At 44.8% G+C, this 22,515-nt stretch overlaps 1 protein-coding gene across 4 annotated transcripts in view; it reads right to left on the reverse strand.

Moving 5' to 3' along the window:
* CSGALNACT1 (chondroitin sulfate N-acetylgalactosaminyltransferase 1) overlaps positions 1-22,515 on the reverse strand; it is a 305,921-nt gene that overhangs the window by 220,192 nt on the left and 63,214 nt on the right. The window contains exon 1 of one of the 4 annotated variants that reach the window (XM_037161276.2): positions 512-596. The exons of the other annotated variants lie outside the window; for them this stretch is intronic. The gene's annotated coding sequence lies outside the window, so the exon portion shown is untranslated. Of the gene's footprint in view, positions 1-511; positions 597-22,515 lie in introns of those variants that run through there. 4 annotated transcript variants of the gene reach the window in all.

A 22,515-nucleotide genomic window follows, 5' to 3' on the forward strand; every position in this document is an offset into this window, starting at 1 on the left:
CATCTGAATTATTCCCCCAGTAAAAATAAATGCGACAGACACCTAGAATATTCTGCTATTGTGGAAGGACAAGGTCAGCCCTTTCCATCGGCCCAAAAGGTCAGGTACATCTCGTCTCCTAGTAGACATCCTTGTGCTGACAAAGTCACAACTATGTCCTGCCTTTCCACTCCTCAGCAGTAAATTGCATCTGTGCGCAGCGTCTCCTCTTAAACTCATTTTGATCAAAGAGTGAGTGCTCTTTCATGCTAGTTTGTCAAGGTTTGGTAAACAGCCCATATTCCGTAGCCACGACCCCCCTTCCTGATTTCCACTGTTCTCTGATTGGGAAGCTGGATATTTTTAGAGTCTGGCAGCTACTCCTTTCCCACCTATCATTTAAAGTTGTTCCTCTCTGCCTTTTCTCCTGCTCTTTACTGAAATCCAGTAACTAAAACAAGTACAACATAAATTTATGTCCCCAACACTCTTACTGATTTTTAAAAATCCAAGTTAAAATGTTAAGGTGAACCTTTTTGCCTCTTTGCACTCGAGAGAGCAAGATGGGTCCCCAGCAGCTCTCCTGGAAACAGCGGAGAAAATCTGGCCAAGGTTTTCTTTTTTGCCACATCTGCTCAACCGGAAACGCGGCCTCAGCGTGGGCTGCTGGTGTTTCCGTCAGCACAGGAAGGACACGGCTTCATTAAGTTGGGCCAAAAATCACTTCCTTGAATGGGTCATTTAAGACACCTACCCATCACAGAAACAATGCTAGCTAACTAGCTAGCTCTTTGTACATAAGATAAAATTTCAATTCTGAAAAAAAAGTTAGCGATGTTTTCATTAAAAAGGCTTGTATGCCATCTAACTAGTTCATGACTGTGTGTTACTAGTAAACAGTATTTCCTCCTCAGGAAAAGCTTCCTATAATTTATGATTTTCTCTTTCCCGATCAGAAACCTTTTAGTCCTGAGGTGAAACACAGCAACCGACCCCAGGCGTTCCGATGCGTAGGAAACATCAGAAGGAGATGATACTGCTCCGTTCCATTTCGCTGGTAACAGTGTCCGACGCGGGTAATAGCTTCGTCGGGCTCCTTCACTACCATCTACTGTGAGTGATGGGGTGACCGCAAGACCTTCTGCAAGACCATCAGCAGAGCTGCCCTCTCCCTCCCGTCAGGAGACTGCCCTGAGCATCCAGCCTCTCCGTGCCTTCGGCCACTCCCGAGAGAGAGAAAATGCCTCTGCCTGCAGCTCGCCACCCCATGGACACCCGCCAAGGTCCAGCCCATTCATTCCCTGCCTATAGTGCCCAGCACATCTGCAACCAGAGAGAAAACCCAGCCAGTGTCACACACACCTGGAAGGGCGAGAAAGCACAATGGACGACAGTCCCTGTTATCTGCAGTTGCACTTTCCACGGTTTGTCAACTGCGGTCTGAAAACAATAGCTGGAAAATTCCAGAAATAGATAATTCGTCAGTGTCAAGTGGATAAAACCTCTTTCCATCCCACTCTGTCCCGCCTGGCACATCACCCCTTTGTCTGTCGTGTCTGCACTGTGCACGCTCCCCACCCAGGAGTTGCTCAGTAGCCACCTAGGTCTCAGATCCACTGTTGCAGTATCACAGTGCTTGTGTTCAAGTGACACTTATTTTGCTTAATCATGGCTCCTAAGCACAAGAGTAGTGATGCTGGCAATTCAGATAAGCCAAAGAGAAGCCGTGAGGTGCTTTCTTTAAGTGAAAAGGGTGTAGGTACAGGAAAAAATATAGCATGTATAGGATTCAGTACTATGCGCGGTTTCAGGCATCCTCTCCCACAGACGAGGGGAACTGCTGCACGCTTTCTGTCTGTGGACCTATTATGTTCCTCATTATGTTCCTCATCCGTCACAATCACTCTGAGCTGCAATGCCACAGACCCCCCAAGCGGCTGTGAAAGCACTTCCCTGGAACACCATCCACATATTTAAAAATGACCGCAGTCCGGAAGATGAACTTTTCCATCTTCCATGACTTAAGATCACGTCTGAACTTATGGGATGTTTTTTATCTCCTGCCATGGCTTAAGGATAAAATACTATGAAAACCCTATGTTTTCTCTGGATGATTATTTTGTTTTTAAACTTCTCTCCCACCCCACCCCCAATCTAAAAGCAAAAGGTGTTGAAAATCACTTGCTATGACTAAATACAGCCAGAGCAAATCACAAATTTAAAACAAGCAATGACCAACACCCCAATTTGCCTTTCCTAGGTCTCAGTTCCTAGGATGGGGCAGTTCCTACAACGGGCTCCCTTCCAAACAGCACAGTGTGCATGCTTTCGGGAGCTGGGAACAGACCATCCTAGAGGCTACAAAGAAGGCCTTATTGACATGCCAGGCATGCGTGGCCAGGGATGGCAGCACTTCCTTAGGCTTCAATCCTGGACAAAGAAGGAAGGTATAAAGAATGATAACGAACTGAGAATAAGGGAGGGGGGTTAGGGGAAAGCCTTGTACTATGAGACACTTAAAGAGGCAAGTGTATTACCTGAAGCAACCTGGTGAAATCTAATAGTATGTTATTACTTCTGTTGTGCAAAAAGTTTCAACTCATCGAGAGGGAATCTTAGGAATGAGAGCCAAGAAGAGCCCGAGCCGGTGACAGTCCCCTCCTCCCCAGCACCACAGTTCTCGCCCCTTGTTGTTCTAGGTGGCCCTGAAAGTGCCTTCAGATTTGGCTTTGATGAGATTGTGGCAATTGTTTTAGATTTTTATTTATTGACTTGAGAGAGAGAGAGAGAGAGATCAATTTGTTGTTCTACTCATTTATGCATTCAGTGGTTGCTTCTTACAGGTGCCCTGACCAGGGATCGAACCCACAACCTCTGTGTGTTGGGACAATGTTCTAACCAACTGAGCTACCTGGCCAGGTGCAAGCAAGACTCTGGCAGTTTTAAAACAATAGATAAACATCACTTTCCACACAAAACCAGAAACTCCCCTCACAGCAAAGACTTCTCCAGCCACCAGCGGAGGGGCTCCCTGGCCCCTGGAGGTCCCGTGCAAGGGCTCAGGGTACACTCTTGGAAATAAAGCAGTTTTGTTCTCACGACCTCTTAGTTCTCGTATATTCTTCCCAGAAGTTCCTCAGATGCCCATTTGTGCTGAAAACATTTTTCAAAGCTGTAAATCTAGGCAAGGAATGAAGACATTACTGGTTTTATTGGGTTGCTGGATACAGAAATGGCATTTTTTACTCAGCTTCAAACTACCCTAATTGATAAACTTGGAATTTATGAAAATAAAGTACGAATCTGTTTGTTCACCACAGATTCGTGTTAAATACCACGGCTCCTTCAGGCTTTTAACGCAGTGTTTAAAACAGTTATAAAATTGTTACCTTGCCTCCTAAGATAATAAATACACAGGGGCCAGAACTCAGAAGGAAGGATGGAGAACAGGCAACTGTCTCAAGGTGCTCAGGCTCTGAGGGGACTTTTGATGGGATAAATGCTCCTATTCACAGCCTGTGTCGATGACTCACCCCACCTCTTCCCGCATCCAGCTGGAGGGCGGGAGCCTTCACCACTGTCCTCGCTGACTTGCAGCCCCGAAGCAAAACCACAATCCACCCAGCACAGCATTTGGTGCCGTCCTTGTAACCAAGGGAGACTGGTAGCTTCAGAAGACATGGTCTTCTCCCCTGTTATCCCCCAAAGGACACTGATTTTCTCCCACGCATCACACATTATGTAAGAGAGTGGGTCAGTTACATTTGGGATAATGAGTAACTAAAAATGTATTATCCCCTAGACAAACGCACATCCTCTATTCATTCACACTTATTTCAACTTCTAAGAGGGAACACTGTGATCTCTTCTCCCTAGATAAGTCAAGGGCCCACAGCTATCTGCCCACGTATTGATGATGTTCTAGACTTAGCTTCATCTTTCATTTTTCCAGTCAGAACTTCCTCATCGTTTGCCCTGGATGGTATGGCTCAGTGGACTGAGCAGGACCAAACTGAAAGGTCACTGGTTCGATTCCCAGTCAGGGCACATGCCTGGGCTGTGGGCCAGGTCCCCAGTTGGGGGTATTCAGAAAGCAGCTGATCAGTGTACACATCGATGCTTCTCCCTCTCTCTTTCTCCCTTTCTTCCCTCTCTCTCTAAAACAAAATAAATAAATCTTTTAAAAGTTTTCCCTCATCATTTTACATTCTCTCAATGACAGCTTTCCCGTGGCAGCCCAGATTTAGCTTATTTAATTCCTTTAGAAGTCATCCCCAGTTGTCTGTCTAGTTTAAGTCCAGGCAACATGCAAAATACTTCTCTTTCCTGGTGTGAAACGCACACAGTAAGAGGAGGGTTTTCCGCGCTCTGTGAAAGCTCACAGAACTGCAATTCACACGCTAGAGGAAAACGAGAAGAATATTCTACCAGTGTTCTTCCTGCAGCCCCAAAGCCCAAGGTATTGGCCTTTGGCAGTCGGACTAGAAAGCATCGGCGCTGTAGGGAAATAAAAAGTATCCAATCCATTGCCCTCCCTTTACAACTAATTTAAACCTGGGCCCAAAGAAATCCAATAGCTTGCCCCAGGCCTAAGAAGAAAACCCCATCTCTTTTATTTCTGCCTGTTCTAGTTAGATAGTTCACCTAGTCAATTATTAACATTTTCTCCTCAAAAGACATAATTCCCACTCTGCCCGAGTACTTACAGCGTGAAGTGACTTAAGCGTTATGCCACATAACCACGAGGGAACAGGCCGGGCTATGCACGCCTGACCAACGAGACCGGCGGGAGTGCGAGCAGGTCAGGATCCTAACTAAGTCCATCGTGACCATGAAATGACAGGAAGGAAAACGGTTTGTGCGGCTCAAAGCTGAATGTCTCTCCCTCAAGCAAGGAACACTTTCGAAATGCCAAGAGGGTCACTGCTGCTCTGCAAGAGAGAATGTGAAGCTCACAGGCCATCACAAATCACTACAAATGACACCGCAGAGAACGGACTGAGAGATTATGCCATCCACACAATTTCATTATAAAAGTATTAAATATTGGTAAGAATTCAAACATTTGATAAAGCATACAAAAAGGTATTAAACTCTATGAATGACCATGCAATTTCCTTCCACTTAATATTTTAGAAGGACTATAACTAAAGTACAGATCAGAACTGCTGTGAAAACGAGGACAGTGAAGCTGGACAGAACTGCGCACTCCCAGCATGAGGAGAAGCTGGCAGTGCGCTGAGAAAGGGAAAATGTGAGCGGCACGAATCGTGCCCTTCGCCTGTTCCAGGGGCAAGAGAACGTGGGCCCCCGTGTGAAACACAGTCATCTACACAAAGGGGAACAGTTCTGACAAGCACTTTTTCTACTTTTCTTTCAAAAATGCAAAAAGAAAGGTAAAACCACACATGCTCTCACCATTTCTTTTACAATTATGAAAGTAAGTAGTGACCGTCTGTTGTAGACCACTCTGCCTGATCTTAGAGATTGTATCTCTACCCCTTGTGGCTAAGGGCGAGAGACGACCTCTGGAATGCCGGCCGCAGGAGACAAAGCTTGTCTCTGGTAGCAAATGCTGCCTCAGTTTCCTCCCTGCCCCCAAAGCTTGGTCGAAAGTCCTTGGCGGGTAAGACACCTCACAGCGGGGGGCAACCTAGGCCAGACATGATCACTTGGGAGGCCATCATGGAAGGACTGGGGGGTGTGTTGCAACAGAGAGCAATGGACTCTCGCCCCCCAGCTTTGACAAAGCCTGAGTCCCCATGTCTTCTGGGAGAAGTGTTTCCTGGCTCTAATCCCCTTAAGCCTGAATACCTGTTGGGGAGAGGTGCAGCTCCTTGCCTTGTGGTAGAAGGTGTCCTGGGGAAAAATCTTGCATCACCAAGGCTTCCTGATAAACCTGTGAAATCTGCTCTGCTAACAGTGCTTTCATTCATATGATAAGGGTCTGAGAGGAAATGAGTATGTCTTCCAAAGTTTCTGGCAACTCTCTTCCTGACAGACACTGACTCAGATCTCTTTAAAATGTTATCTACTGTTTGATCCTTGTCGCCCTGTATTCCTGTGTATTACAACCCAATAAAAGGCTACAGATAAAAGCACTTGGGGCCTTTTTCTCCTCGGAGGAACTGGCCATTGCTGGCCTTTTTCTCCCCAGAGAAACTGGCCATAGCCCACTCCTCTTCCTCCCAAACAGATTTCATCATGTCTCGGTCATTATTCATTCACTCGTGTCCATGGCACTTCATTATTCATTCACTCATGCCCTTCGGGGGGACTCTTAAAGAAGTCACTCCCACAACTGTCCCTTCCTCCAGCCCTTCAATCCACCCTCATCCAGGCAGCCAGCTCAGAAATGCAGTTTGGGAACAGATGCTCCTCAGCTTGTTGCTCCACTCCCAGAGCCACAGCTCACACATGTGCATGCACACATGCACAAACATATGTGGTTCCTGTACATGTGCACTCTCACACATGCACATGGTGTATGCATACACATCCACACACCATGCACACAGTCATGTGCACACATACACACATTCACACAACACACCCATACATCTGTATACCATGCACACACACACGTGTGTGCGCACACATTCACACATGCACATGTACAACACACCCATGCATCCACATACTGTGTGCACATTCACATATACTCATGCATGCACACATGCACACAACACACCCATACACCCACACACCATGTGTGTGCACGCATTCACACATATACTCATATGCACATATACATACATATACATGTACACACAAAATAGAGAAAAATTTAGTTTTTATGAAAATAGACAAACATTCCACATATGAGTCAACTGGCTTTCTTTGAACATATTTCAGAATCTAAAAACTAAACAAGGAACAAATTAAAATTTTTTTACCTAATAGAAAGACATTATTAAGTCATTGATCAATTACTTCATGGGAATAGTCAAACCCAAAGATTCTTAACTATATAATTCTAAACTGCTAATCTATTTAAATAAGAAAACGGGTAGCTCACACAGTGTTAGGAACACATACTTGTGAAGCCTCTTTAAGTGCTCCGAGATAATTTGTGAATTTCCAGTAACCGTGGTTGGAGGGCCGGTCGCAGACAGGGTCTGACTCAGGCGAGCGCCAGCCATGCAGGTCTGCCCCACACCCAGAAACGAACACAGAGAGGCAGCCAAAATGGGAGGCAGGAGTCATGGTTTAGATTCCTCCCCCAAACACTTTTTTTTAAAGCTGGTTGCAGATGACTATTTTTTGACTCTAAATCAAATTCTGCACAAGCAATAGACAGAAAGAGCATTGATATCAAAACACTCACTGTGTACACATGGCATCAATCCTATCAATAACATTCTGAAAATCACCACAAAGCTTCTTAGCAGCTTTCTTAGAGTCCAGACACATGGATCTTATTCAAAAGCACAGTATTTCAATAATTTTATATTGGCTTTGAGAAAATAATTTAACTATGTGAAATTTACTTTTATTTCCTCAAGAGTAGTTTGAGTAAATTTGCCAAATTGAGCTCTAGTCCAATCCAGTGGCTATGCAACTACAGGGGAAAAAAAGAAGAAAAAAAACCTATTTCTGGAAGCAAACAATTCTCTCTTTGATTTTATGTATTCTCACTGAATAAATTTCATTATGAGATGAAAGGCATTACCATAAATATCACAGATATCAAAAGCATATGATCACTCTTCTATTTATCAAACTATATAAAAACTGTAAGCCTTTTCTTTCAAAACCCATTTCTAATGTAAAACACCCAAAGGCCTCTTGGGAGGCTGAGAGCAGAGCTTCTCATTCAGCACGAAGGCTTTCCACGTTGCCCAAACCTCCCTGCTGGCTTCATCGCCCACACCCCTCACCCCATGTTCCCTACAGTCCTGCCCAGGGGTAACCCACTCTTCTCCCAAATGACTCCACCCCCAGCCCTCTTCGATGCTGTTACCTCCACCTGGAATCCCTTGTTTCCCCATGTCTACAGCCCCCCACCTAACAGCGTTCCTCATTCTGGGCTCGCCACAGAGCGCCCCACTCCACCCTGTCTCGCCTGCCCCGGGTCCCACGCAGCCTCTGCCTGACCTCTGCGTTCTCCTCAGCGCTGACTGTACTGCCTCGGAAGTAGCAGAATCTCAATAAATATTTACTGAGTTGAATAATCTATTGTTTGATACCTCACTGCCAAAAAAATCAATCTGTATTCCATGAATAAAAATAGTGCAAGTCTAAAGCAGAATGTTACTGCAGCCAAGTTATATCTTGGACATTTCACTGCAGTTTATTAGCTCTTTAAATTATTAATAACAAAATGTCATTAAATATATATGTGCATACATATATAATGCCTTCTAAGGCACTCAAATCACTGCCCTTATATTATTCTTATGCCATCTCGGAAAGGTCAGAAACATTTATTTTATGTATGGGAACCAAGGACCAACCAACAAGTATGCAGTATCAACTTGGAGACCAGAACTGTTTATGCAGTAGTGAGGGCAAGGAAAGTGGAAAATAGAAACCTTTTTCTCAAGCAGCTTGTCATTTACTTGCAGAGAAAAGATAACATGAGACAAGTGGAGCATATGTGCTTAAAGTATTTCTATGGTTTCTGCCTTAAAATAGCTCCCACTTGGCTGCCAGCAATGGTAGAGTTAGCCTCCTTGGTCAATGGCCATCGCAAACACGGCTCCCCCGAGGGCCAGCTGTGATAGCCAGGTACTAAGAACGACGGGCAGGGTCTCCTCAAACACTGTGCTTGGCACACTTTGCAAGTGCTGTGGGAATTCCAAGGACCATGTACCAGGGTAGTCACAGAAGGCCATAAAAAAGAAAGTTTGACTCAAGCTGGCAGTTGAAAGAAATGCAAAATTTGAAACGGTGACCAGGAAAAAGAGGAAAGAGAATACAGGAGCAAGACATGGAGGCGGCCACAAGCAGGGGGGCGCGACCGGCGAAACGGCACAAAACCAAGCTGCCAGTCAAGGTCAGATCCTGAGATCCAGCCAGACACTGTTCTCTGCACACAGCTGGGAGGCTTTGGTCCCACCCTCTTTGACTGTCCCTTCAGCCATTTCCCCAGATAAACTAGTTTGGTCTACAGGAGGAATGCATATGTACCAATATCTTTTTAAAGCTTAATCTCGGTTTACTATAAAAATATGTGAAATTCAGAAAAGTAAAAAGAAAAAATTCAACAACCATCTCTATTATAGGCCAACTACATTTCCTTCAAAATGTATTCAACAATTACAGTATTTACTAGGACCAGCCATGTACCAGACACTTTCCTGGGCTTTTTGGATATATCAGTGGATAAACTAGACCAAAAAAATTTTCTGCTTTTCTACTACTTATATTACATCAGTAGAAAAAGACAACAAGCAATAATAAACAAGGAAACTGTATGTATTTGTTACAAAGTGGTAAGTATGGAGTGATAAGGAGTAGAGCAGGGTAAGGCCACTGGAAGTGCACGGGGCAGGGGTGGGAATTGCTGCAACTTCAGTTGGGCAGTCCAGGTGGGCTTGACTGAGAATGCAGCATTACCCAATTGAGATCATACTGCTTTATAGGCTCCCCCCTTCACCACTTATTAGATGGCATTTCCCATGCCATTAAATACTATTTTGCAATATGATTTTTAATGACTGCAGAGAACTCCATCTCATGAAGGTACCACAATTAATTTCATCCTTCTGGTCTACAGGTCAATTAGACTCTCCCTTTTGTTTGCTATTATAAATGCTTCTTCTATTTCCTCCAAAGAAATACAAAAAAGTGAAATTACATAGAACTGGGTACAAACAAGGTTGAGGCCCGTGGTGTACACTTGAACGGCACTGGACAGCAATCTCTTAAAGCATGTAAGGCTCAAACTCTTCTTCCTCTCTTCCTGTCAGGGTTCCTGCCACCCACACTGGACCATCTTTTCATTAGGCTCCCAGCCTGCTCTGGCTGCCCCATCCCTCCCCCATCGGCAAGTCCATAGATCAGAAAGGAACTCCTCCCTGGATGCCTACCTAGTACAGTGTCTGATATAGATAGAGCAGAGCATGCAGTAAGTATCAAACTTGATTGATAAATGAACCACAAAATGAACGAGTACTCAAAAGGTGCTCTAGCATTCATACAGCTGGGAGACACTTAGAAATATTTCTTCCCCCTAAGGCTTCCTTCTACCAAGAGAAGTGAGCCGTGTGTCAGACACACTCAGCACCTTCCTAACAGGACCGCTGTAACAATGTCTTCAGGATGCTGGAAACTGCCGTATGACCCGGCCAGCTAAGGAATACTATTAACCATCTAAACAAAATGCTGAACAGCACACAGAGACTATGCAGAAAACACTTCTACTATTTCCCCCTCTCTAGTTACTTAAAGATGACATTATATAATTTCTTACTCTCAAAACACAAATGAGAAGTCTATCTTCTAATAGTTCATAAACCACAATTCATCCTAAATTCCTACCATGGCATTATTAAACTGCTACTCTCATAAAAATAGAAATAAACTTACACTGTCACATGAAGAAGGAAAAAAGCCTTAAATAACATGCATAAACTTGACAAACAAGAAAATACTGCATTCAGAAAAGCAAAGAAAGAACAGGACACATCAGTTATTTACCACTTAAGCTGGTACATTATGTGATCACTCTGTCGAACAATAATAGTTTCATTGTTGAGGCAGTGGGAGCCGAGTTGTCAGCACTGTATTTCGCTGTTAGAATAACATCCTCAAAATCCTCCTTCTGAAAGTCCACTTTCAGAAGTAGAAAGTGGATCTAGAAAGCCATCTCAAAATATTTCCTAATTTATAATGCAATGGAAGAACATGAGGCAAATGTCCTCTTAATACTCACCAGCACTGTGGAGTGACCACTGTCCTTTCTGTGCATAACCCACATGGCCACTCATTCATTGCACTAAAAGGGGCCTTAGATGCAAGAGTGAAGGTGAGAAGGATTTCAGAGTTTTTGATGGGCTTCTGGGTTTAAGTATTTGAGCTACACAATTACTGTACCTTCACAACCAACCTGGCTGTGTTTCACAGATGCTGAAAATAGAGAAGGTGAGGATGCTAACCTCAGCAAACAACTATTTGAAGAAGTTGAGTTTAGGTGAGAGGGCAAGAGATAAGAATCTGGGTGTTGCCAAAGAGAAGTTTCAAATCATAGAACTACCGTACTGGTGAGTATCTGTGATGACCATCCTCCTCTGACTGCAACTGCAAACTCTGGAAAAATGACAAAAAGCTGAGAACTGTGAAAAGGAAACAAAAGCAGGCAGATTGTGCCTACAGTAGTTAAAACAGTATGTACCAGCATAAGGACAGATACATGAATAAATGCAATAAAATAAAGAGACCAGGAATACACCCTCGCATATACAGTCAAATGATTTTTGACAGGAGTGCCAAAACCATTCAATGCGGGAAGGACAGTCTTTTCAACAGATGGTGCGGGGAAAACTGGGTGGTCATGTGCAGAAGAATGAAGTTGCACCCTTACCTAGCACCCTATACAAAAATTAACTCAAAAACGTATCAAAGACCTGAAACTATGAAATTCTTAGAAAACGTAGGACAAAGCTTTGTGATATTGGAAATGGCAATGATTTCTCAGATGGGTATACCTAAGGTACAGGCAACAAAAGAAAATATAGACCAACTGGATTTCATGAAAAATTAAAACTTGGTGCACCAAAAGACAATATCAACAGTGGTAAAAGGCACCCACAGAATAGGAGGAAATATTTGCAAAGCATATACCTGATAAGGAATTAATATCTAGAATATACAGAAAACTCCTAAAACTCAGCAATAACAACAATAATGAAAACCTGATCCAAAAATGGGCTAAAAACTTTATGAATAGATACTTTTCTAAGCAAGACATACGATAGCAAATAAGCTCATGAACAAATGCTCAACATCACGGATCATTAGGGAAATACAAACCAAACTACAATAAGATACTACCGCACATCCCTTAGGATGGCTGCTATCAAAAAACAAAAAAACAAAAACCCAACCAGAAAATAACAAGTGTTGGCAAGGATGTGGACAAATTGAAACCCTTGTGCACTGTTAGTGGAACATAAAATGATACGCCTGGAAAATCGTGTGTTGGCTTCTCAGAAAAGTAAAATACAATAGAATTCCCACATGACCCAGCATTTCCATTTACAAATATATACATGAAAGAACTGAAATCAGGGTCTCCAGGAGGTATTTGTATGCCCATGTTCATAGCAGCACTATCCTCAGTACCTAAAATGTAGAAGCAACCCAAGTGTCCATAATAGAGGAACAGCTCAACAAAATGTGGTATATACATATGATGAAATATTGTTTAGCCTGAAAAAGTTTATTCTGTTATATAGAACATGAATGAACCTTGAAAACATTATCCCAAGTGAAATAAGCCAGTCACTAAAAAAGATAGCTACTGTATGATTCCACTTATATAATATACTTGGAGTAGTTAAATCCATAGAGGCAGAAAGTAGAATGGTGATTTCCAGAGACTGGGGGAAATGAGGAGTCATTGTTTAATGGGTAAAGAGTTCCAGTTTTGCCAGCCAAAAAGATTTCAATTCTGCAAGATGAATAGAGCGATGGAGATGGATGATGGTGATGGCTGTGCAGCATTATTAATGCATTTAATACTACTGAATATTTTACTTAAAATGTTTAAGATGGTGAATATTATGTTAAGTGTATTTTACAACAATAAAAAATTAGGGAAAAAGTAGAGTGTAGAAATGAGGCAAAAGTTGAAAAAGTGACTTGCAAATGGTTAATGCTCCTCTCCCTCTCCTTCACCCACTCCCTCTCTCTCAGCTTTGCTCCAGGGGTAGGCCCCATTCACAGAAGTGCACAGTCAGCCAGATCTCCAAAAGAAAGCCCATCTATCTCTCTTCTGTGAATCAAAAAGTGTGAGTAAACCACAGAGAGGAGAAAGCTAGAGAAGGGGATCCTCTACCTCCATGCGAGAATCCAGCCAAGTCTCAAGTTCACCCCTGGTTTGTCCATGTCAGGACAGACCTAGAACAGACGGCAGAGCCTTTGGAAAAATCAACTGTGTTAAAACTGCCACTCAGAGAGGGTGAGACCGAGGGAGGCCTATCCCGAGCCATGTGGATTGCTAAAGCAAAAAACACCAACATTCTCCAGGATTACAAAAGGACCAGAGTTTACACAACATAACATTCAGGGCTATGCAAAATTACTCAATGGAGAAAGAACCAGGGAAATGTGAATAGCTCCCAGGGGAAAAGATAGTCAATAGATGCCAACTCAACATGACTAAGACAACAGAATATTCAAGCAAAAGCTTTGAAGCAGCTATTATAGTTATGTTCCGTGAGGTAAGTACTCTTAAAATCAATGGAAAGCTGGGTGCTCCCAGCAGGGAAACAGAAACTATAAATAAGAACCAAATGGAAATTATAGAACTGAAAACTAGAATACCTATAATCAAAAACTCATGGGGCCCTTGCAAAAGCAGAATGGAGATGAAAGAGGAAAACTCAGTAAACTTGAAGATCAATAGACATTACAGAATAGGAAGAAGAGAGAGAACAATATAAGAGAGTAATACAAAAACCACAGCCTCGGGAAACTGCGGAACAATCTTAAAGATCTAATAGACATCATGGTTGTATAAAAAGGAACAAATAATGAAATTAAGACCAAAAATAAATGTCTGAAGAAATAAAATCATGAAACTAGGTAAGAACACCTGTCAAGGAAGTGAAGAGAGAAAAGAAGGGACACCATGACTGGGCCTAGGGGTGTCCAGTGTGAGACGCTGGCAAGAGGGAGACAAGCCACCAACAGTGAGAGGAATAAAAAAAGGGAATGAGGACTGAGAGGATGGGTCCTGGAATCAGGGAGGAAAATCAAGAAGAAAAGAGTAGAGGATTGTGTCAAGTGTTGCTGATGAGCCAAGTATGATAAAGGATTGAGGACCAACCATTAGATTTGACAAGGGTAAAAGCTATCGGTGATCTTGGTGCGAACTGTTTGGCACCAAGTGGCGGGGGTGAAAGCCAAACTAATTAAGAAGGAAGGAAGGAGTGGAGGGAGGGAGGGAGGAGTATAGATATTCTTTTGAAAGTTTAACAGTAAAGGGGAAGAGAAAGGAGTGGTAGCTACAGCCTACTACATTCAAGAGTACATTTTTAAAGATAGAAGGTATTGCTGGACACTGATATTACTGACCCAGGAAAGAAGGAAAATCAATGATGCAGGAAGAAAAGGAAGAACTTTAAAGGCTCCTTTGAGTAGTGAGAGGAGACAGAATCCAGAGCAACAAGCAGCACAGACCTTGGACAGGGCCTGGCTGAATACAATGGTTTAGTTGGGCGAAATCAGATCCAGAAGTATACACGGGATGGGCTTGTAGTTTCTGTGTTGAAAGGATATAGTCACTGTCTTCAAAGAGTTTTCACTTCATCAGTGAAACAAAAGGCAACATCACCAGATGATAGTAAGGAAGGGTGAGGAGATGCTGGAGGTTAGAGGAGAAAAGGTGCGAAAAGTCATTTTGAAGCGTGAGAATACGCGGATGGGGGAACGTGCTGTGCAAAATTCAGCAGGGAAACAGGCAGGATTCCTCTGTGGGGAGTGTTACGGTACAGATCACTGGAATTTTCAAATTGTCTGAAAACATCACACCCCACTAAATGCTGCGCAGCTACAATATAAACACATTTCCCAAGTCATTTCCTCTGGGACTAATCCCAAATGTTAGACCAGCACTTTAACCTAAAAACCCAGCGATGGGGGGCAAAGGGAAGGACAGGAGGTAGAAAAAATGTCTCTGTATATTTGCTTCATGGCCTGAGATCAGATCGTGAGAATTAGTATGAAATAGCGCAACCCAGCCAACAGATAAAGATAAAGGTCAGAAAAGAAAGAGGGAAACTGCAGACTGGCACACGTCATTCATCAGATAACCAGTGACACGCAAAAACAATTCTGGGAGAAGCCCCAGAAAAGGGTGGCTCGACATCAGAGGTCTTGTCTGATGCTGTCCTCATAGTTGAGCGATCACTAATGATGTTTGACATGCGTGCAAATCAGGCACCCAACAGAGAAGGTAAATAAGCTTAAGGAATATTTCTATGTCCCCAGCTTATCAAGAAAATGAGATCCCAGATGAAAGGTGCACAGGGAAAGGTCAAGAAAAAAAAAAGCCATAACTGAAAAGACGCCAAGGCAGCCGAGAGGAATAAAAAGGAATTCCTGGAATGTAACAAATCAAAAATCTTAAAAACATTTTTTTTAAAAAGAAGAAATTCTGTATCTCTTGATCCATGAAAGAGAGCTCTTCAGAATATGAAGATATTATATATTAGAGATGGCCAACAGCCTCATGGATGTTATACGATCAGTACCACAGAAAATAAATTTCACCAAGTCCTGAAAAACAGTAGTTGTTACTCTAGGTACTAGAACTCTGAAAGATAGGGAAGTTCAAGACCGCTGCAAAGCCATAAAAACATTTCCGACAATGTACTCCACATACAGAGCAATCTCACCTTAAAATACGGAGGAGGGCACTGTTTGAGAACGTTGATTGAATGGCCCCATGGCCATCTTTAGGCTCTGAAAAGCTACGATTCTTGCTTCTCCTCTTCAAATATGGTCTTATTTTAGTGTGACCACGTGTATGAAATCTAATGAGCACTCAGGGGACTGAGGTTCCTGTGCACACAGGCGGGCGCCGGCAGCACCCACAGTGGTCCCAGGCTGTCATGTGCCCCTGCACACCCTCCCTGAGCTCCCTGCCCCCAAACAGACTCTGGGGCCTGACCCTCTGGTAAGCAAAAGGCACACTTATATCCTGATAGTGATAGGAGACAGCAGCGAGGTGGGATCAGAGCCCTGGCTCCAGACAGGGCTTTGTGTTTCCTTCTATATAAACCTCTTCAAATTGCCTGAAATCAGTTTCCTCACCTACTAAAACAAGGGAGATGGACAAAAATCATTGACACTTCAGAAATGGAAAGGGCCCCACACCACAATTTAGGTTTAATTAAATTCATTTACTGACGTACACAGAACACCTTTCAGATCCAAACTTCTAAAAATAACAGCCACAGTGACAAGGGCACATATTGTTCTAAAAGGTCATTTGCAAATCAATTATTTGAAACCTGGAAGGTACTTCTCCATAGAAATAATGTTATTAGGGATCCTTGCATTTCCATGTCAGCCCACAAAACCTCATTTAATTTGTAAAACACCTGAATACAGTACAATGACAATGCTATCCCAGCCCACTGGGATGCAACAGAAGCATCTCTCCCCTCCCTGCTACTCTTGCCAAGCCACCACCATCAGGAGGAAAGAGATTCTCAGGCAAAAAGAAGGAAATGAGAATGAGAATGGAAATGAAATGGAAAGACAGATACTGGGTGGGTGAGGCAGAGAATGAGGACCAGCCCGGCAGACCTGTAAGAGCAGAGCAAGCAGAGGGGAGCGGAGACAGAAGCCCTCTGCACCCTGACTCGTCCCCGACTCCACTAGCGGCTCCTTCCATCACAGCAGACCCATTTCCCCGACACCACAGCCATGTTATATGGAAACACTGGGCTCCGGGAAGGAGAGGGGTCAGAGACGGGGCAGGACTCACCCACTGGGTCCACTTCAGATGCATGGTGAGTCTGTACACAAATCACCCACAATCCAGAAGTCAAAAGGGCATTTCTAAGAACACAGTTTGGCACTTCCCATTACCCCTGTGCCTGGGTTGTCCAATCTCACCCCTTACAGCACCACACCTGCCCTGGATGGGACTTCAAGCTCCTGTCTGCCCCACCTACTCCTCCCATCTCCATCCCCCACCCAACCGATATGAGGCTGGGCAAGAGGCTCAGACTATGTGCTGGACACCATGCTTAAAGGGCCCTGCCCACACCTCCTCCAGCCACATGTGCCCAGGGGCCAGGAACTCACAGCTCCGGGATGTACCTACCTGGGCCCTGCCCCTTCTTCCAGACCACGCCCCAGGTCTGTGGGGCGGGCTCCAGCACCTGCCTGGCCCAGTCTCTCAAAGGCGGAACACACCTCCAGTTTGTGCAAGGGGGGCTGTTTGAAGAGGGTGTGGCCAGACGTGGGGCTTTGGGCCCAGGATGTCTATACATACCACAGGGAGATCCTAGACAAGAAACTTGAGGAGTCTGGGAATTCTAAATTTGAATCTGGCCGTCCAGGACGACAGGAAGGTGTATTTATCGAGACAGGAGGATAGAACTGGATCTACGCAAAGGCTGACTTACGACTTTGAAATACTTATTTAGTTTTTGGGGTTATTACGCTAAGTGAAATGAGCCAGACAGGGAAAGACGAATACCGTATGATTTTACTGTATGTGGGATCTAAAGAACAAAATAAACAAAATGGACGAAATAGAAACAGACTCATAGATACAGAAAACAGATCGATGGCCTGCAGAGGGGAGGAGGGCTGGGGGGGGTGGACAGGGTGAAGGGACTGAGGAGCACGAGCTGGTGGTTACGGGGTCGTCGTGGGGACGTGAGGTGCAGCACCGGGAACCCACTCAGTGACACTGTGATAACTAAGTGCGGGCCGAGCGGGTACTTGAAATAAGGACTACACTGCACATCTGAAACCAATACAGAATAAGACTGAATGTAAACTCTAATTGACACAACGTTTTTACTGAAGTATTTATTTAGAAACGTGGCGTGGAGGCCTCCGTGTGTATTCCTGCCCCAAGCCCAGCAACTGTCAGAGGCAGGATGTCTTCCCTCTCCCTGCGTTTGGCCACCAGGCCAGCAATTCTGTTCATGTGCTGGCAAGCTAACTTCCCTTCCTAGGGGCTCTTCTTAATTAGAAATAAAATGGCTCCTAGCACTTCCCAAACAGAAGGTTCCCCAAATTCCCCCCTACTGGGGGCACTTCCCTTTGCCACATACTGCACGGGTAAGGTCTAAGATTACCCCAGTGGACCCCAGGCACTGCCACCGCCCCCCTGGGACTTGCAGCCTCCCCCCTGCAGGGTCTCCTGAAGAACAGCACTCACTAACCTCACAGGGGTGTAAAACCCACAGATTATGGTGCTTCCGTGTGAAACAATGTTCAAGAAAAATCTATCTGAATCACAAGTAAGTCACAGATGATACTGGTCTCCGGTTACTCACCTCCATGCAAGCCGGGGCCAGGACACAGCACAGCCTGAGGGAAGCTGCTAGTCTGGAACAGGCCTGTCTGCCTTTCCGGCAGGCCCAGATAAGGGGTAACCTGGTCCTGTGGTGCATCTGAAGGCAGGGTGCTGCAGTGGGAGACCCACCAGCATGGACACCCAGCAACACACAACTGTTTAAGAAATTGCTAAAAGCTGTGCTTATTGCCACCTGGCTCGGTGTGCTGCAGCCCTTTATTCAGCAAAGAGCAGGCAGGCCAAGTTCGCCCCGAGCACAGCATCCCTTTAAACAACCCTGGGGAAACTGACCCGACGTGGGAGACGGGAGGGACGGGGTAACTAACAAACAGCCGTGTTCTGTCGCAAGACTGTAACCGAGCTAAATGTCAGATCAGGATATGTGATTGGAACGGTGCTATACTTCAATCCCTGCCAGGCGATTCACACTCAGGCCTGCAATGATTTATGATAAATTCTACCAGCTCTGTGCATCCTGACCTTTACCCTACTTTGGTCAATCACAATCATTCTGATCGGTAATCCTGCCTGATCAGGTCACGAATACTAGGTCGACACCGGCTGCCTCCCGCCTCTGAGAGTCCTGTTGTTTTAGCACTTTACTGATCAGACCCCACTCCAAAAATGGGTTTCAAAAAGTAGAAACAAGATAAAAGGTCTGATAATTGAAAAACTATTAGAATTACTAAGAATTTCATAATATGTCAAATTCTTTTTTGTAAGGCCTTTATACATACCAACAAGAGCCGGTCAGAAAAGAGTCTGGGGGAGGATATAAGAGCCCTTTTATATGAAAAATAAAAATAACTACCTAGAACTGAACACAACAAATTGCAAACAAATAGTATTAAAGCAACTGGTTAAGATTTGGGGAAAAATAATAATAATAAATAAGATCTAACAAAGACAAGACATGGAACCATAAAACTATGAGAAGAAAGTGCCAGCAAACATTCACAGCATCTTGAAACAAGACAAGAATTTCATGTCACTCCTGCTGGGGTGACACTCCACAGCCCCCATGGGCTCTCCGCCCCTTGCCACAGCCCTGGGACCAGCATCTCCCTGGCGCACTGTCTCCTGCTAAGCCTGGGAAGACAACGAGGCTGAAGCAGCAAGGGCCCTCCGTGACATTAGCCCTGGGAGGGCAGAGCGCCCTGGGCCAGAGGGAAGGCCAGAGTCCCACCTGGAAGCCCTCCCGGGTTAGCTTTTCCGGTCGACTGCCAAAGGAGGGCTCAGAAGGAAAGAGGGGGCTTGACTCTCCAGAGTGTCGGTGATTTCTTGTGATTGCTTTTCTCATTATAAATATGCACATTTGTATCTAATTCTGTAACTCAAAATGGTATTTTTTTTCCTTAAAAAGCAAACCAAAATTGCCGAAGCATCAGGCCCCACAAAACCTGGGCCCATCCCGGCTCGCACACTTCCGCTGCGGCCCAGCACGCACAAGTCTGACACCAGCCACGCAGCGGGGGCAAGCTTCGGAGGCAGTGCTCGGTAAGTATGCGCCTCACAGCCACACATTTATTACAGGTACATTTATGTAAGAGCACAACCTTTGAAATTAGACAGGCCCTTTCAGCCAAAGTTCCTTTTTCTATAAAATAAAGATTACCATACCTTGCAAATTGGGAAGAACTTGATGAGATTAGGTTTGAAAAATGCTAAGAACTACACTTAGTACAAAGTAGTAAAACTTTAAATAGAAAGAAGGTCTGGAAAATATATGTTTAAAGTAGTTATTTCCAGGTGGCAAGATGAGACTTTTATTTTCTTGTGTTATTTGTACTTTCTAATTTTTCTTTACTTTTTTGTTTATTTGTATTTCCTAATCTCTCTGCAATAAGCATATATTATTTGAGAAAAAGGGGGGGAGTTATTTTGGGATGATCCTAATTAGTATTAACTAGTTCTCAGTGTCAAATAGCTCTATAAAAAGAGCAGCTTCAAAGTGAACTGCCCAGACTTGGGAGCTGACCCAGGACGCTGTCCTGTGGGACTGAACAAGCTGCCGATGGGTTGGGACCAGAGGCGCAGGCCTGGGAATAGATCTGGCTGGTCCTTGACCATCACCATTGTGGAGCCCAGTGTTGTCTCAAAAGGAGAAAAGAGAGAAGGCGTTCAGCCTACCAGCCCCTCACCTTTCCAGGCAGTGGGACCTAGCACGAACCACATGCCCCCAGGGAACTCAGATCAAGACTGTGGTGATGACATCAGCTGGTAACTCTTCTTACTCAAACATTCCTCATCCGCAATTCTTGGTAGCTGAGATTTCTCAATCTGATAGGTGTGATCTTTCAGTGAAGGATGTTTCATGACAAGGCTAACTCTGATGTATCTGAGAGATATGTCAGGGCTCAAGTCCTCTTTCTGCCAGTTAATAGCTCTACAGCCAAACCACTCAGCTTCACTGAAACTGCTTGATCACCCATACTACTTGGACAGTAGTATCTACCTATACGCAGACATCAAAAGGATCAGGTGCACACATGCTCAAGCAAAGTGTTCCACAAAGGTAAAGACCAAGGTGATGACACCCATCAGCCACGCACAACAAGGGCAAGAGGACCCCGGCTCTCCTCCTCAGGGTAACTAACCTGGGCTGACGGAGGAAGTTCCAACACTGTTTCCTGCTCCACCCAGGGCAGGAGAGGACCCACAAGGATGCCCCAGAAATGAAGGGCAAAAAAGAGAGTGTGAAGCCAATGGCAACCTGGAAGCCCCCCAGGGGAGGGGGCCTCTATGTCATGAGGGCTTGAAAACAGGGCTAAATCCAACACTTGCCAGTTTAAGAGAAAAAATCAGACTAACAAAAGCTCACTCTCACTTTATCCACAGGAGGGGCCCACTGGGCGTCAAGGCAGCCCACAGGAATGTCACCGCCACCACAGCCACAGCCAGATCCACTCGTCTTTCCTCTGTGAACTGCTCGTTCCAGAGCTGAGGTTCCTGCCCTGACCGGTGTGGATCAGTGGGTTGGGTGTTGTCCCCACAAAGTGAAAGGTTGCCAGTTCAATTCCTGATCAGGGCACATGCCTGGGTTGCAGGTTTGGTCCCCAGCTGGGACATGTATGATGTTTTCTCTCTCGGTTGATGTTTCTCTTCCTCTCTTTCTTCCTCCCTTCCCCTCTCTCTAAAAATAAATAAATAAAATCTAAAAATTTTTTTTTAAGTTTCAACATTCCAGGGGGAAGACCATCCAGTTGGCTGTTCTAGGAAGCATACCTATGATCAGCCAGGGTGAATGCCTGCCTGCCTCCCAGACCACGCACAGAAGGGGCGTCCCCGACATGGACGTGATGGCAAAAGCCCAAACAAATGTGCACTCTTCTGAATGCTCGGTTCCCACGGAAACAGGGGCCACACAGAGCTCAGGCTCCTCCGCAGACCAGGGCTGTTCACCAGCTCTCCCTCACCCCAAGTTAGCACAGAAAGGACAAGCTGGCCTGGGCAAGGACACTGGGGAAGTGGCAACCCCAGAGAGGGCCATAACACCTGAGATAAACAACAGGAGTCACTGTGGTGGTGGGACCAGAGACGGGGCCCGCGGTTGGTCACGTCTCTCCCTTCACTGACTCCACTTCCAACTTGGCCACATACGTCTGCCTCTCATGCCTCACACAGCAATTCCTGTTAGGGACAGAATCTTATAGAACACAGAGGTGCATACACTAGGAAATTAGGACTGTACTTGTGACTTTCACTCTACTGGAAGGAAGCAGACGTCACTGAGGCCTCCGACCACCCCTGAGCTTGGCGCCGAACACTCCAGTGTCGATCTCTACCTGTGATCGCTTCAACCCACGCTCTTCCTCTGCCGAGCAGAAACACTTAGGAAATAAATGCACAACTCATGCCTCACCCTTTGTCCCCATTAGAAGTTTTGGTTTGGAAAGGCCACAGCTGATCTGAAAGAGATGCCTTACTGAAAAACAGCACACATATCCGCATTGCAACAATGACCTGGTGGCTCATGCCGTACAGATGTGCAAGTTACTGGAAAATGAAATTAACTAAGGCTGAAATTCTTTTTATCTAGCAGTTAATTAGCACAAATTATAAACTGGATTGTATTACTGTCTACATGGTGTGTGCCTCGGACCATTACCACGCTAATAGGAGTGACTTTGGAAATGTCTTCAGCCAATCCTCACGCGTCAGAGAAAATCTAGCTTCTAAAGACATGCCGTTCCATCGATAAAGCACCGTTCTCCCATTATTTACTCCGGTCGGTGGTTTTTACTCCTTAGAGAAAAGACTATACGCAGAGAGTACAGGTGTCACTGTGTCCATTACCACTGTAGATCATGAAGCAAAAACTC

This window comes from Artibeus jamaicensis, unplaced genomic scaffold, assembly GCF_021234435.1.
Source record: "Artibeus jamaicensis isolate MK-2021 breed Jamaican fruit bat unplaced genomic scaffold, CSHL_Jam_final scaffold_833, whole genome shotgun sequence".
Taxonomy (NCBI): domain Eukaryota; kingdom Metazoa; phylum Chordata; class Mammalia; order Chiroptera; family Phyllostomidae; genus Artibeus; species Artibeus jamaicensis.